At 40.4% G+C, this 16,169-nt stretch overlaps 1 long non-coding RNA gene across 3 annotated transcripts in view; it reads left to right on the forward strand.

Annotated features, from left to right (window-relative positions):
* Positions 1–16,169, forward strand: part of LOC112158481 — a 91,734-nt gene that overhangs the window by 16,627 nt on the left and 58,938 nt on the right. For all 3 annotated transcript variants that reach the window (XR_002921320.2, XR_004947164.1, XR_002921319.2), the window contains exon 3: positions 7,744–7,845. This is a non-coding gene — a long non-coding RNA (uncharacterized LOC112158481). The remainder of the gene's footprint in view (positions 1–7,743; positions 7,846–16,169) is intronic.

Raw genomic sequence — 16,169 nt, forward strand, 5'->3', positions numbered from 1 at the left:
TAAAACATATATATATACAAATTTAATAAAAGTTAAAGCATGTTCACTGTCACAAAGAACGGAGTTCAAGGATTTCGCGCTTTCTGAGCTTCGGAATGATTTACACGACTCCACAGTCGATTAAACCCTCTATGACAGAACAAACTAGCCTCTGTGTACATGTGTTGGTCTTAGGCTCAGAGTGGTGTATAAACAGAAGAGTGTTGACTCACTAATAGATGGTAGTCTCCTTTTTTTTCTCATATGCTCACATACATATATATATAAGCCTGGCGTTTCAGCTGAAGTCCTTATTTGCCCTGTTTATTTAATCTGTGTTCCAAGCCAAACAGTGGGACACAAGGCGTGTGTGAAGGCTGCCCGACCCCCCTGAAGTTAGCGGCTAGCAGCAAATCAGCTAACAGCCACACACTACCAGCACAAGGCCACGTTTGTCACAAAAAATGTGTAAAAAGTTTAATTTCACCTCAAGAAGTGACCCTCCAATCAATAATCTGTGCTGGACAACTTTACTTCTTTAAAGTGAGTTCTGCAGGCGGCACAAATTTTGGGCTTTTTGCCTCGATCACATTTTAGTTTGAGAGCCAATAATTCTAAATCCAGAACTTCCTTCACTGCAAAGCTAAAAAAAAAAAAAAAAAGCAGGTTTCCAGGAGAGCATCCAACAATATCAAAATAATATCCAGGCTGGATTCTCTCGACGGCATTCACCCCCCTCCCCCAAGCAGAGAAGAAGAAACTGGGTTGCATAAGGGAAGAAAGAGGAACTCTGCTCTGAAATCGAATCTGAAAACTCAAAAATTGTCCTTCGGGATCATCTGTTTTTGTTCTCAATTCTTTCTCCTAATTTGTTTTTCTTTAGATTCTGAAGTTTCGTTTTAGTTTTTAGTTATTTTTATATTACTGCACAGTATTTAAAGATCCACTCTGAGGAAAACTGTGTTTTTAGCATGTTCTTGTGGCATTTTTCTGATGATGGAGGACATATATAAAGTTAACTAAGCTTAAAATTGTATTTCTGAATACTTTATTCAAATCACTGTAATGCAAATGAAAAAATTGAAGATTGAAAAAGTTCTATTTGCAACTCCTGAACGGCAAAGGGGCGGGTTTACCAATGCTCCCGCCCACAACTCATGGACACATTTCTAAAGAATTACTGCTGCTTTGCAGAATCTATGCCCTAGAAAAGAACTTTTTTAGAACTTTTTAAAATGGCTTATCATGAAGACCACTGAGAACAATTTAACAATAGATCAAAAACTAATCAGAGTGGGTCTTTAGACAACCCATTCCAGACTGAAGCTCATTTGAAAACAAAATGATTTTTATTCAGGGGCAGTTCATCATCTAACCACTAGAGGTTGGTGATCCAAACATTGAGATTCAAGCAAACTTTAATATTTTATCTTAAAATTGAGTGTAACCTTTGGCATGATTGTCAAATCTTCAACTTTAGAACAGCCATTTGTTTGTAAAACCTTTATTGTCAATTTCCAGAGAAGTTGGTTTTTGTACTAATTGGTCAAAATTGTGATAAAAACAAACAATAATGTCAAGTCAGAACAGATTGGTGACATGACAACACCTTTTGGCCATCCCCTTTACAGTTAAATTAAAGAACTATAATCAGTTGTTAAACTGTCTAATTTAATGTGGGAGATGTAACTGCTCACACATCTTGTATATTTTTTCTCATTATATAGGAAAAAATCTAACTATTGTTTTTCTAGTCTTAATGCCAAATCTTAGTGCTTTTTAAAGATGCCATACTTGCCAAAAAAAACTAAAAAACGTCTGTAGCTCCTCCTCTTTCTGTAAGTGTGAGCCATCAGGCCACAGCGCTAAATGCTGATTTGTACAGTTCTACCAGGCAAAAGGGATTATGGGATGACATTTTTGCTCTAATTTACATTTTTTTCCTCAGAATTTGATCTCAAACAAGACTCAACCAGTGTAAAGACATGGGTGGAGTCCAGTGATACCCCATACCAACTTCACTGAACTAAAGTGCATAGACATGCCTAAAGAAATGTAGTGTCACTCTATAGCAATATCGGTTTGGGCATAAATCTGAGGAAATGTTCATTTTGTAAAGTATTAGTGCTTCCTATGAACTTTTTAAGCAGTTTGTGGGGTTTGTAGCTTAGCAGAGGCTTGCTGTTTATTTTATCCAAAGCAGTGTTTCTGTAAAGCCAGCAAACTGCTTTTTCCCCCCTTTTTTTTACTGCATACTTAGAGGATCAACCAGCAAGAATGTTCCTCATAAATATAGATTCTCTTTCCAGCGTCGGATGGAGTAAATCCCAGAGTGGGCAGCAATCAAGCCCAACATCCTGATTATTTCAGCTACTGCTTGACTTCAGACTCCCATGTGGTCCAAATGGCTAACCAATTAACAGCAGGTTAACTTTGGAGTCCAAACGCCTCTCTTTGTATACCGAGCACACACATACACACATAAATGAACACAAAAAAAGGGGAGAGGCTTTCAGAAAAGCAGCACATTAATAGTAATGGACACCCGCATGCACAGGTACTTAGGACCCGGTACCGCACACAAACAAGGACACACACAGATACATACTCATTAACAAAGGCTTAGTATCACAGGGTTTGTATACCCCCAGCAAAGTTTTGGCTGACTGGCCTCCCACAGAGGGAGGGGGGAGGGGGGGGGGTTCACCTCCTGTCACCTGATCCTCTCCTGCTTCAACTCTAGATCAACAAACAAGGCAGTTCGCTTGACCACATCATGTTTGAAAATATAGATTTCTTTATTTCGAGGTATGAAAAATTCAAAAAAGTTCAGATTTGGCCAATAATTTGGCTGTTGGAGCTTTCTCTCTCCACTAGGTGCCACCACTGGATCCATTTCTGAGAGTTTATTGCACATCTCCGCGAGCCTGACAGTAAAAAAAAAGAGGTGGAATGCAGAAAATAGACAGAAGTCGCTAAATGTGCAATAAAAAAGACGAGTTTTGCTCGGAAATGCTGTGCGTAATTGCACGCGTAATTTGGAATGCGGTCTTTCAGCACCTTTGCGTTTTGGAGGAATTTAAATGCACACACATGCACTAAATGTCAAAGGAGGTTCTGGAAAACAGAGGAGAGAAGGAGAGTCCACCTGAGTGACAGGCAACAGCTGAGTCCACACATCTGGAAAGCCCAAACCCCCACATTACGCGCGTATTTACGCACCGCTTTAAAAGTCCAAACGCAGAGCTCTGATCTGCCGCGGGGAACACATGTCAAAAAGGCAACGCTGGTTTGAGTTATGCCTGGCAATTAAAGTGCTTTTAGTTTGTGTTAGGAAGATTTCCAAAAGATGCAAGAAATGTCTCACTTTGTTTTGCGTTTTTTCTTCTACATTTGTGGTAAAATACACAGAAAAGCGCATCAAGAGCTTTAACTGTATAAATAGTTAGAACAATCTTAGATTAAAAGTTGGACTCACCTGGTTGCAGAGGCGGGTTGAATATTCCCTTAATTATGATATAAAATCACAACATCCGGATTGCCGTAAAAGAAACAAACAAAAGAAGAAGAATGAAGTTCTGTTCGGGTCCGGTTCAGGAAAGCATGACCGTGGACGGATGCGGACAGAGAGCGGAGCAGGCGCTGACCGGTGCTGAGCGATGCGCAGCTCTGGCACCAAATGAAAGCGTCCAGAAAAGACATAAGCGCTGCGCTGCGCTCATTGGCTCAAGCTGGAGCACCCCCCCCCTCACTCCATCCCTCCTTCCTCCACACACAAACACGCCCCACCCTCTTCCCCCCACGCCCCAGTGGATCACCACCACCCTCCAAAACCATGAACATGTTTTAGAAATGATTTAAGGAACCCCAATGTGACTCAACAACCGATAGAAATTATCCTCATTTTCCTTCTTAAAAGCTTTTTGGTGGATCTCTAATTGGACAGGCTGATCATTATGTGTGATTTATGAATCCAATACAAGTTCTCCTTCCTGTTTGCGTGGCATTTATTGACAGCCAGAATCTACAGTCACAAAATACCATAAAATGAGCTGCTTTTTTGGAAGCACTCTCCAGTTATTTAAGGTGGAGCTTTTAGAAAGTAATAAAAAAGGCTTCCCTTCACCTTCTTATAACTGTAGTAGCCAGAGACAGTCTCTACATTATCTGAGAGAAAAGCCTTAGTCTAAATGTGATGCTGTTGATAATTGTTTCTTTAGTTTACAACAGGAGTTCAATGTCCCAAACATATATTCTACATAACAAATAATCTCTTTTTCAGACATTTTTTTTCGTCTGCTCCTGATTCACAGAAATTTGAATAAAGAAATACTCCCAAGACCCAAGTCAAGGGGAAGTAAGGCGGTTGGTACACAATAGTATACCGTGGTGTACTGTGGTATACTGTAGTGCAACGTGGTATAATGTGGTAAACTGTGGTGTACCGGGGTTTACTGTGGTATAGTGTTGTATACTGTGGTGCAGTGTGGTATACTGGGGTGTACTGTGGCATACTGGGGTTTACTGTGGCATACTGGGGTGTATTGTGGCATACTCTGGAGTGCTCTGGTGTACTCTGATGTACTGTGTTATATTGTGGTGTACTGTGATAAACGTGGTATACTGTGGTGTACTGTGGCATACTGCAATGAACGATGGTCTACTGTGGTGTACTTTGATGTACTGTGGTATACCGTAGTGTACTGTGATGTACTGTGGTGTAATGTTGTGTACTGTGATGTACTGTGGTATACTGTGGTGTACTGTGACATACTGTGATGAACGGTGGTATATCGTGGTCTACTGTAGTGTACTATGATAAACGTGGTATACTGTGATAAACGTGGTATACTGTGATATACTGTGTTATACTGTTGTGTACTGTGGTATACTGTAATGAACGATGGTATATCGTGGTCTACTGTGGTGTACTGTGATGTGATGTACTGTGATGGACTGTTGTATACTGTTGTGTACTGTGGTGTACTGTGATGTATTGTGGTGTACTGTGGTATACTGGGATGAATGGTGGTATATCGTCGTCTACTGTGGTGTACTGTGATGGACTGTGGTATACTGTGGTGTACTGTGGTGTACTGTGGTATGCTGTAATGAACGATGGTATATCGTGGTCTACTGTGGTGTACTGTGATGGACTGTGGTGTACTGTGGTGTACTGTGATGGACTGTGGTGTACTGTGGTGTACTGTGGTGTACTCTGGTGTACTGTGGTATACTGTAAGGAACGATGGTATATCGTCGTCTACTGTGGTGTACTGTGATGGACTGTGGTATACTGTGGTGTACTGTGGTGTACTGTGGTATACTGTAATAAACGATGGTATATCGTGGTCTACTGTGGTGTACTGTGATGGACTGTGGTGTACTGTGGTGTACTGTGGTGTACTGTGGTATACTGTAATGAACGATGGTATATCGTGGTCTACTGTGGTGTACTGTGATGTGCCTTGGGGTTACTGTGGTATACTTTGATGAACGATGGTATATCGTGGTCTACTGTGGTGTACTGTGATGGACTCTGGTATACTGTGGCGTACTGTGGTGTACTGTGGTATACTGTGGTGTACTGTGGTGTACTGTGGTGTACTGTGGTATGCTGTAATGAACGATGGTATATCGTGGTCTACTGTGGTGTACTGTGATGGACTGTGGTGTACTGTGGTGTACTGTGATGTACTGTGGCATACTGCGATGTACTGTGGTGTACTGTGGTATACTGTGATGAATGGTGTTATATTGTGGTATACTATGGTGTACTGTGATGTACTGTGGTGTGTTGTGGTATATTGTGGTCTACTGTGGTATATTGTGATTTGTAGTGATTTGGGCTTAAAACAACGTAATCAGAATTCAAGGACCACTGGGAATATTTTTAAAATCAATCAAAAGATTCAAAAGAATACCAGAATTCTCACAGAACTGGTCCCGGACGCTGCTGCTCTGGTTCAGATGTATTTTAGTGTTTTGCTTTTATCTTGTGTTTTTTATGTCACCTATTTATACGACTGATAGACTGATATTTTGTCATCAACAACAATGCTGGGAGGTTGTCTGTTGTTTGTAGCTGAATTTTGAAACTATTTTGTTTTTTTTTTGCTACAGATGTAATTTATGTTAGCTTCAGGGTGCACCTACTTTTTGGCAAGTCCTGAATCTGCCATAAACCTGTTTTAGAAACGGATCTTTTTGTTTGCCTTGAGCTGTAGACTAGGTCTACCTTGAGTTTTCTTTCAGACTATTTGCCACATCAATACCAATTTTTCCCAGACTGACCAAAAGATCCAAATTACAGATCATTTATTGTATTATGACAGAACTGTTTTCTCTCTTTCAGTACCAGCCTTTAAAAAAACAGCTCTGAGCTGGATAAATGTCAAAATAATAAAGTGTTTTGAGAGCAGCAGATCCTTATCTGTGAAGCTGAGCATTTGGAGAGACGAGTCAGAGATGAAGTGGAGGGAGTGAGGCTCAGAAGTCTGTGAAGCTGGCAGCTGGGCAGACGGAGCGGGTCGAACAGTGCGGCTTATTGTCCCTGCCAGCCAGTCAGCCCACACGGCGAAGGACCCACTGACGCCCTCGTTCACCCTGCTGGCTGCTCCGCCGCCTCTCTGACAGCTTGATTTACAACATACAGTTACGATTCATACCTTGGGCAGATTTGGCCTGTTTACTCTTGCACTCAACTCACCTGCAGTGAGCCTCAAACGCCGCTCAGAGCTTACAGGTAATGCTACGTTCAGACTGGAAAAGTGAACAAACGCGCTGAACACTTTTAGCATATGGTGTTCACTCTGGACAAGCAGGGAGGGGCTTCCTCTTCTTCTGTTTCCTTTTTCTACTGTTTACTAGCACATGTCCACCATCTATTGTTGGAAGAAGTTTGGGTTTTATTTTTTTACTTGGAGCCATAAACTGCCTTAAAAACTCATGCAGCGACACACAAACACAAGAGTTTTGATCGCAGAAGCCCGAACGCACACATACATGCTTTTACATTAGGGTATCGCCAATAATTTCCAGAATTGATTCAGTTCGATTCAAATTTTTTTCTTTTCTTTCTGTTCTCTCAATTAGATTAAATTCAATTTTGAGTTTACAAATTAAGACACATTTGTTTAGAAATACGTTAATTATCTTTGTATGTTTTGAAGATATTCATATTAATCTGATGCAGTTTACATACTGTAAAATGCTTTCGTGTAATAATAATAAGATTGTTAATATCATACAGTGTTACATGGATTCTCAAGCAATTGTTCTCCTTCTCCCGGAGGGCGTTTCAGTTTGGCCACTAGGTGGCGATCACGCTATGACATTACACCTTATTCTAGAAGAAGAAAGTATGGTCCTTTAGACCCCAAATGGTTACTTTAAAGAAAAATATTTCATTAAAAGAGTTTGGAAAATTCATGCTTGTTAGTATATAAAATGTTCATTCAGCCAGCAATGTATGTTTATGTCGACCGAGCGTTAGCATTAGCCGTCCTATAAGAAATCCTATTATACGTTAGCATCGAGCTAGCAGACTTTAGCTTTATGCATAAGATTGATCTCTACTTTAATGGATCGATTATTGATGTATTAAGGATAGATCGATTAATTGATTTTATCAACTCAGCCTTAGTTTACATAGACTTTTCATTAAAAGTGGTCGCTTGAAAGTGCGTTGCTGAAGGCGGCGTGAATATAGCTTAACATTTTCAGGGGAAAATGTTCCAATTCTTGTTCTCCTCTCCTCACTAGATCCAGAATAGAGTCGGTTCCCCGTGGCCTCGACTCTTTGTGTCTCCACACGCAGACAATCTGCAACATTGAGCACAGAGAGCCGGACAGGGAGAATAAAAGGTAAGCCTACGCATGCAGCCAGAGAGGAAACCAGGATCAGCGCTGTGTAGAGAGCACAAAAGGGGCCTCGGGGTCAGTAAATCCTGCCCCTGTCCCTTCTGGTGTGCCGGAGCACAGCACAGTTGAAAAAAGGGTCAGAGTCAGGCGCAGTGCATTGTACATCTCTGTTTCTATGATCTATCCATCCATCCATCCAGAATATAACAATTCATATCGTATTTAAAACACATTTTTCTAAGACTCCCATCTTGTTGGCACAATACAAACTTTCCATAAAACCCATTTGTATATAACTGGGTCCGTGTCTTCTGAACGGTAGTTCATCATCAGTCCACTAGGGGCAGTAGAAATGCTTTTCTGCTCCTTTCAAAATGGCTGCTTCCATGACAGTTTTGGCGGGAAAAAAGCTGGCTAGTTTTCAAAACTTTACAGTAAGAGTAACTCATCTATTGTTATTCACTTTTTAAGTGACAACTTGCTGTACTAAAAGAATGCAAATTTTGTTGATAAATAATGCTTTTTAAAACAGTAACGTCATGCTAAAAATCTGTGGATCAAAGAAATTTAAGTCAATAAAAGAGAGTATTTTTATTCCTGAATGCTCCTGTCAATATTTTTGCATCTTCAACTAATACTATTGTGAGGAAATAATATATTAATCACACAAATATGTCTGAATTGATGCTATCTAATTTTCTTTTTTTAATGATTGTACAATCAATTTTGGTGGATGTTTAAAAGACAAGTTATTTAAAAAAACATTTTGTCATTTTTATGATGTAGTAAGCTTTACATGTATAATTATTCAGCATTATTGTCATTTTTTTAAACCATGGCAGGTTATAAAAGAAAACATGAGTTTAATATTGTTAGAGGACTTTTCTCAAAAGCGATCTCTTGTTTGTCAATACAAACACACACTGTTGATTTCGTGACCAATGAATTTAAAAAAACAGCCACACGTGCTGTCGCGTAAATTCCTCTATTTGGCTCCAAAAGCTTCAGATACAAGCAGAATTGGTTTAAATAAATAATATGCAAAAAAAAAAAAGTTTCCTTTCCTGGTCATGACCCACAACCTCTTCTTTCCGTGACCCCGTGCAACCCAGCTCCAAACCCTTTCCCCCCCTTTTTTGGGAGTGTGAGGTAAGTGGTTCCATATTTGGCCTGAAGGAAAAATGCCAATCAAGCTGTGGGAATCTGGGCTGTGTTTCATAATACTTCAACATTCTCTGACTATTATTTTTAAGAAAACAGTTAACAAGAATCATTCCCCCCCATTTAACTTTGCTATTTGTTTCCTGGCTGTAGCCTTCACATCGGTCACATGCAAGTCCTGACAGTTACTATCCCTTCTGTTTGTGTTTTTCTTGTAAATGCTTTCTTTTCCCTCCTTTGTCTATCTGTTTGAATAATCTCAGTCATTGAGTTGGAGTTGGAGGTGGTGCACTGCTATCACTGAGCTATCTGTCATCACACACCTTAGTTCGCTCAAATCACAGAGGATTAGGTTACTGTAGGAATGTACAGTAGATGCACGTTTCTGTCAGCTGCTTAAAAGTTATGATCTGGATGCACTTGTGGAATAATAATAACATTGGTTCTAATGTGATTCAGAGATTAAGCTGTTTCTGGATGAGTTTAGACTTCGAGAATGTTTGCTTTGTTTAAAAAAAAAAAAGTTTTGATTTTGTGAAGACCACATGTTGTGGAAATTCACATTAACATCTTTTTTCCCTGTCTGTTACCCAATTTGGAGTAAAAGTTCAAAAATTTAGAAAAAAACTCAATTCATTTTAAAGTTTTTTATGTAAAAGCCTTTACAGTTAAATCAATTGTGAAATAGATTAATAAAACGTGAGGCCATGCTACTCTTTTTTTGTCTTTATAATTTTTTTTACAATTTTTGATTTGTAAAAAAATATTTTACATATCATCCCAATTTTCACCATCACAACACAGTTGATTTATATTTATTAGATTTTTATTTTGGCAAATGGGTGCCGTTGTATTTAGCATTAAAGAAAAAAAAAAGTAGTGAGCATTGTACCGAAATTGTGTTAAAAATCCAGGGAACAAAAAGTCTCACACTATATAGTCTTTTAGGGATGACGAAATAGTGAGGGACACAACCAGAGACACATTTCCTTTCTTTTTGTCCCAAATTTGTCTCCGTAGAGGATATAGCGAGCTATGCTAGCAGAGGAGCCATGTGCCAAGCAGCTTCAGTCCTCCCCTCAGTCTCTATTTAAAGAAAACATAAGAAGATAAATAAACAAAAAAAATAATAATATAAAAATGCATAAAGTAAAAATTCTCACATAATCCTTTTGAGCGCTGAGCTTAATTTAAGCTTGTTAAAAAGTCCTTTTCCTGCTGAAGAGCTCAAACCCCTTCCAAGTGAATTGCTTGAGTGAAAATGACAAGTGGACCTCTGAGGGGGAAAGATCGTCCCACTATAAGGAAGCTTAACCAACTAATTCTGGTATTTTTTTCATGAGAGAAAAAGCTCAACACGGATGATAAAACTGAACACAAGTCATCAACATTTCTGGAATTCCTGCCCCCTCGGTGAGGTCATTTCTGAATCAAGTAAATCAACAGTCTGCAGCCCCCCTGCAGAGCCAGCTTCCTGACAGTGTGCTATTTTCATAAACAGGAGTTAAATCAAGGAAACACTGGTTAAACCTTAATCTCATTTAGTAGATGTGTTGTTCGTGGTTGAAAGCACATCTCGTCCTTACACTCACACACACACACCTCTAATTAGGCATCTATACACATCTCAAATGACGTGCTATGAACCACCTAAACAGGACCTCCAGCAGGTAATCTGCCATAGCTAGCATACCTCACAGCTTTATCAGGTACCATGGAGGAGTGGAATGTTTTATTTTTGAGTTTTTGACCATGCTAGGTTGGGTGGTCTTCAAGCTCTCTAATTCTCTGCCCCCATCTTCCCACTAGTTCTCCTGTCCCAGAAGGTTGAAAACAGAATCTCTTAGAATTATATTCTTGTGGAAGAGGAATTGTCACACAAGGTCCAAGGTCATCTGTGCTTTAAGGCAAAAAAAAAAAAAAAGAGCAAGTTGCACAACTGTGTTTTCTTATACATTATTCACAAGGTTGGAAATAATCGAAATTAGAGTTTTTTTCTTAGCATGTTCGAAACAAGGTTGGGACAGGTATTGTTAATGTGGTAATGAGGCTAACCCTTCTAACTTGACAAATGCTTCTAACAAGGTTACCTTCTAACGTGGCTAACGCTTTTAACGTGGGTAATGCTTCTAACGTTACTAATGCTTTTAACGTAACTAATGCTTCCAACGTGGCTAACGATTCTTCTTCTTCACCTTTCGGCTTATCCCATTTTGGCAGTGATTAGGCAGTGATTTTTACGCCGGATGCCCTTCCTGACGCAACCCTGTACTTGAGGGGCACAGGGACCCAGTTAGGCAGCAGCGTCAAGGGTCTTGCCTAAGGACCCAATCTGGGTGGGGATCAGTGGACACCCCAGGGATTGAACCCCATTGAATCCTGCGTGCAAACCCTATACTTAGCCCACTGAGCCATCCAGCCGCTAATGTGGCTAACGCTTCTAATGTGGCTAATGGTGCATTCACACCGAACGCTGCCAAGACGTTAAATCTGTGTCCGCCGCCTCTCTTTTGACACCTGTCAAATTTGCTGCTCAACGCCTTGACGCCCCTGGCACGGTGCAACCGCCGAAGTTGTTCTGGAATTCATTCATTGCCACATTATGGAGGATGTTGAGCGAGTATTTTATATGTTTTGAAGAGCTCTACCGGCATCGCTGTGTTTTTCAATGAGCTCTGTGACGGGCTGGTGATCTATCCAGGGTGTATCCCGCCTTTGCCCAACAGTAATTGGGACAGTTTCCAGGAAAGCAGCCCCTGTGGGTTGAGAAAATTCATAGTTCAAGTTCATGACAAAAATCCTTGCATCAAGCCACCATCTTGAATGTTTATTTCTACTGTTTGATCTAGTCGCTGAAAATGTCACGTGCCCAAAGCTGAGTCCCTGATTGGTTGACGCGCTGCGTCTAGCTCGCCACCCCGCGCCGTGCCCATCGCTGAAATCCTGCCACACAGTAGCAAATCGCGTCTTTACATTGAGTTAACATTGAAACTTGATCCCTCCGCCTCGCGAATTGCGTTCGGTGTGAATGCACCATTATGCTTCTAATATTGCTAACGCTTTTAACGTGGGTAATACTTTAAAAGTGGGTGGAACTTCTCACCTGGTTAACGCTTCAAACTCGACTAATGTGTCTAACTTGGTTAATGCTTTTAACATATTTAATGTTTCTGAATTGGCTAACGCTTTTAACTTGGCTAACGCTGTTTCTAACGTGGCTAACCCTTCTAATGTAGCTAACATTTTCAACTTGGCTAACGCTTCTAACATGGCTAATGTTTCTAACGTGGCTAACGCTTCGGGGCTAATGTGTAGTGTTGTACAAACAAGTTCACTAGAGTTACAGTCAACGTTGTTAGCAAAGTTGGACTGACAGACTAATCTCTAACTTTTTTGTCTCGCTTAACGCGCCTTATATTTTGGTGCGCCTCTTATATGACATAAGTTAAAAAATAGACAAATCATTGACAATGTGCCTTATAATTTGGTGTGCCTCATGGTGCAGAAAATACAGTAATCCTTTGAGTGTCAATTACCATTTTTTCACTGTTAAGGTTGTATTGGTTTTAATACTTCTGTTGAGATTGTTGTTCTGGTGCTGAAATATCTTAATTGAAATAAATTGTCTATAGCCCAACAAGTGTCAATATAAACAAATCAAGTTGGTGTTCGTTGGACATCTGGCTTAAGGCTGTTCACTTAGGATAATGCTTGGACTTGGTTTCCCAGACAAGGAGCTGATTTTTAAGCTTTGGAAATGATAAACGATTTAATTTTTGTACATTTTTTTATTTTATTTTTATATCTATTACACCACTGTTTCTATCAACCAAAACTAAAGATGTTAAAGAAATGGCCCATCTAAAAAGTCACCCAAGATCAGCTTTCTTTGATCAGGTACAATTCACACTTTGGAGCTTAAAAAACAGGACTTAAGCATGTATTTTGTGCCAAGAGTAAAGCAGTCCTTAGATGTTATATGGAAACAACCTGCAAACTACAAAGAAAATGTAACAATAACCATATATGTAACATTACAAAGAAGTAGAAATGCAGAAAACGTCAACATAGGGATCATTTCACATTGTTTTAGTGTCTTTTTGGAGGAACCTTGAAGGTCATGTTTATACAGAAACTGTGCTCTTTGGAAGTTTAATGAAGAAGAACCAATTTGGTTGACAAGAGAAACTTTTCAGGGCACTAAACTGGTGGCGCTCAGTTGGGCATTAAACTCCACTGATCATTTATAGTAACTGGACACATAAAACAGTCAAAACTTTTACACTTGAGGAAAGAAACTAAAATTCCTAGTTAGCATGTTTCTCAGTTCTCATGGGTAAACTGTCAATCTTCAGATTTTCCTACATTAAACAGCTGAATTATGATAGCTTTCTTGGATCTTCTATTTTATCCTGGTGCGGTCTATACATCCTGAAGCCAGTACTTCACCCTCAAAGTTAATACTAAATCCCTCCTATATAGCATTGTCTAATCTTTAAACCTTCACTGACCGGTGCACACAATCAACTCTTCGAGGAAAAAGACGAAAAGTAACCCAACCTGAAAGCTACAGATATCAAAATGCACTATTAGCGCTAAAAAGGGAACTTTTTGGGGGTTTGGTATGGGATTTTAGGATGTGCAACTCAGAAGAATGATAAACCCAGCAGAAAAGATTAATAACTTATGACAAATAAATGCTTCGGGCTGATGGGAAGTCATGAGCTTTATTCACACTGTTCACACAGTGCGTGTTCAAGCAGCCACTTCCAATAAAAAGTTTATGTAAATGCACGTTTCAACCTCCTGTGTTTAAAACTCTCAAATTAATGCATCAATACGCCGATTTCAACGATTTCAAGCTCTACGTACAAAATCGTGGCCATTGAACATCCATTGAAAGTTAAATTAGGTTTAATTTCTTAACTTCTAAAACTGCGTTCACAGTGGCCTCGGTAACTTCTGTAATTAGAAGCTGCCACTTCTAATTAAAAGTCTATATAAGCGCGGGAAATCAAGTTTTGGGCATCTGCATTCAAAACTCTTGCATTTGTGCAAAGCTCATCAACTTTTTTTTTACAGATAACGAAGTTTGACCAATCTGTCCAATCAGTCTCGGATTTGGTAGTGATGTATGGATGGTGTCCCTTTTCACTTTCGGAAGTGCCAACCATTTTTAACCTTTCCGCTCTCTTTGGGGTCCAGATGACTCCAACCACATACTGATGTGTGATTCCTTGCATGACAAATGTGGACAAAGGTGGACAGGATTTTATGGACATTGGTGAAACTCAAAAATCAATGATTAAAAAAAATGTTCTTGTGGGGTCCAGATGACCCCACTTTTAATGTAAACAAGCTAAGGAGAGCATAAGGGTTAAATTGATCGGGGAGGAGAAATAATTGCGGTCTGTGCCCGCATTATATGACACCAAGTCTTTTAGACATTGCAATGGAGCTGTGAAAGAAGAACTGTGGAACAAGACTTGTACACCAAGTCTTCTCTAACAGTAGGTAGTGGACATGCGCTTCTAAACAGCAAAAAAAGGGAAAGAAGCCCCTTCCTGCTTCTCCAGTGTGAACACAATAGTGGGTTCAGGAATGAGCATTTAGCATGTTCTTGGATGCACATAAAATGCCCGGTGGCACCAGATAGCAGACAGGTCTGGAGGCTTTAGCGTCTTACAGGGACAGAAAACATGGTCAGGCAACGTGACACGATCAGGCTTCAGAAAAAGTGAGTGACAGCTGGGGGTGCGAGATGAACCAGAAGTGATGTCCACTGGCAAGAACAGGAGCACAGACAATCCTGTATCCAGATGGAACAAAAGGACAGGTTGGGGGGCTAGTCAAGCCAGTGAGGTCCACAGCCAAGGACTGAAGCAAAGATGATCCTTCATCCAGATGGAACAGAAGGACAGGTGGGGATGCGAGTCAAGCCAGAGGCAAGGTCCACAGCCAAGGACTAAAGCAAAGATGATCCTTAATCCAGATGGAAGATGAGCCAGAGGGGAGGTCCAGTGCCAAGGACAGGATCACAGACGAGCCATCTGGAAGCTGGAATCTCTCCTGCTCCCCTGGAGGGACAACACATGAATCACACAGCACCAAACAGAGGCATGGAGAACTAAATCAAAAGTAAATGATAAAAAATAGTAAAATCAAAACAAAAACGGCATCCCTTTCTTGAGGCAAATTGTGCATGAGGTAGAGCAGTCAATCTCTGATTTCAGGATTTTAGGTTTGGTTGTCCACCCATGTGCCGAAAAATCCTTGGGTAAGACACAAAACTCCACATTGCTCCTGGTGGTTATAGGTAGGCGCCAGTGTAAGGTAGTGGAGCCGCCATCAGTGTGTTAATGTGTGTCTAAATGGGTGAATGGGACTGTGACTGTAAAGCACTTTGGACATTCAGGGAAGGTAGTAAAGGGCTAAATAAGTTCACACCATAAAAAAAAAAACAATAGCTCAAATGAGAAGAAGTGGGCTTCTGTCAGGCAAGAATGTTTGCTCATCTTTCGGCTCATCCCATCGGGGTCGCCAATCAGCTTTTGCTGGTTCGCAAAGGTGGTTTGGTAGAGTTTTAGACCGAATGGTCTTCCTAACACAACCCTGTATTCTGATCTGGGCTGGGGACCGGCACAGGCAGACCGCCTGTCAGGCCAAATGGTACAGCATTACCACGATTAACATTATTCATCCAAAAATCCAGCCTCTCAGCAGGTTTAATTTAATCTCATGTGTACTGTAAGCACCAGCTTAAATTTTACCAATTTTTTGATTCCTTTCGTCAAAGGTTTTTCCCCTGAGTCTTCATTCTGCTTTAGTGGGATCCAGAACTTTGGAAAGGAAGTTTGTGACAGCACACAGTTCCTGAGCCACCCTCAGGAATTTCTCACACACACAACCATCCCCAATCCAGGAGATGTGTCAGCCAAGGGCAAGGCTGCAGATCAGAGGGAGGGCGAAAGTAAAGAGAGGGGGGGGGAGAAAGAGGAGCAGGGATCACGGAGAAAAAAAGCAGAGGGGAAACAGAGACCTCAGATTGCACCCTAACCCAACTTGGGAGGCAGGAGTGAACAAATGCCTTTGACTGTGCAGATATGAATTTTCCAGTTGTTAAAGCAGCAAATCATCCTTAAACTTCAAGACAAGCCAAACATTGT

This window comes from Oryzias melastigma, linkage group LG23 (genome assembly GCF_002922805.2).
Source record: "Oryzias melastigma strain HK-1 linkage group LG23, ASM292280v2, whole genome shotgun sequence".
NCBI lineage: Eukaryota > Metazoa > Chordata > Actinopteri > Beloniformes > Adrianichthyidae > Oryzias > Oryzias melastigma.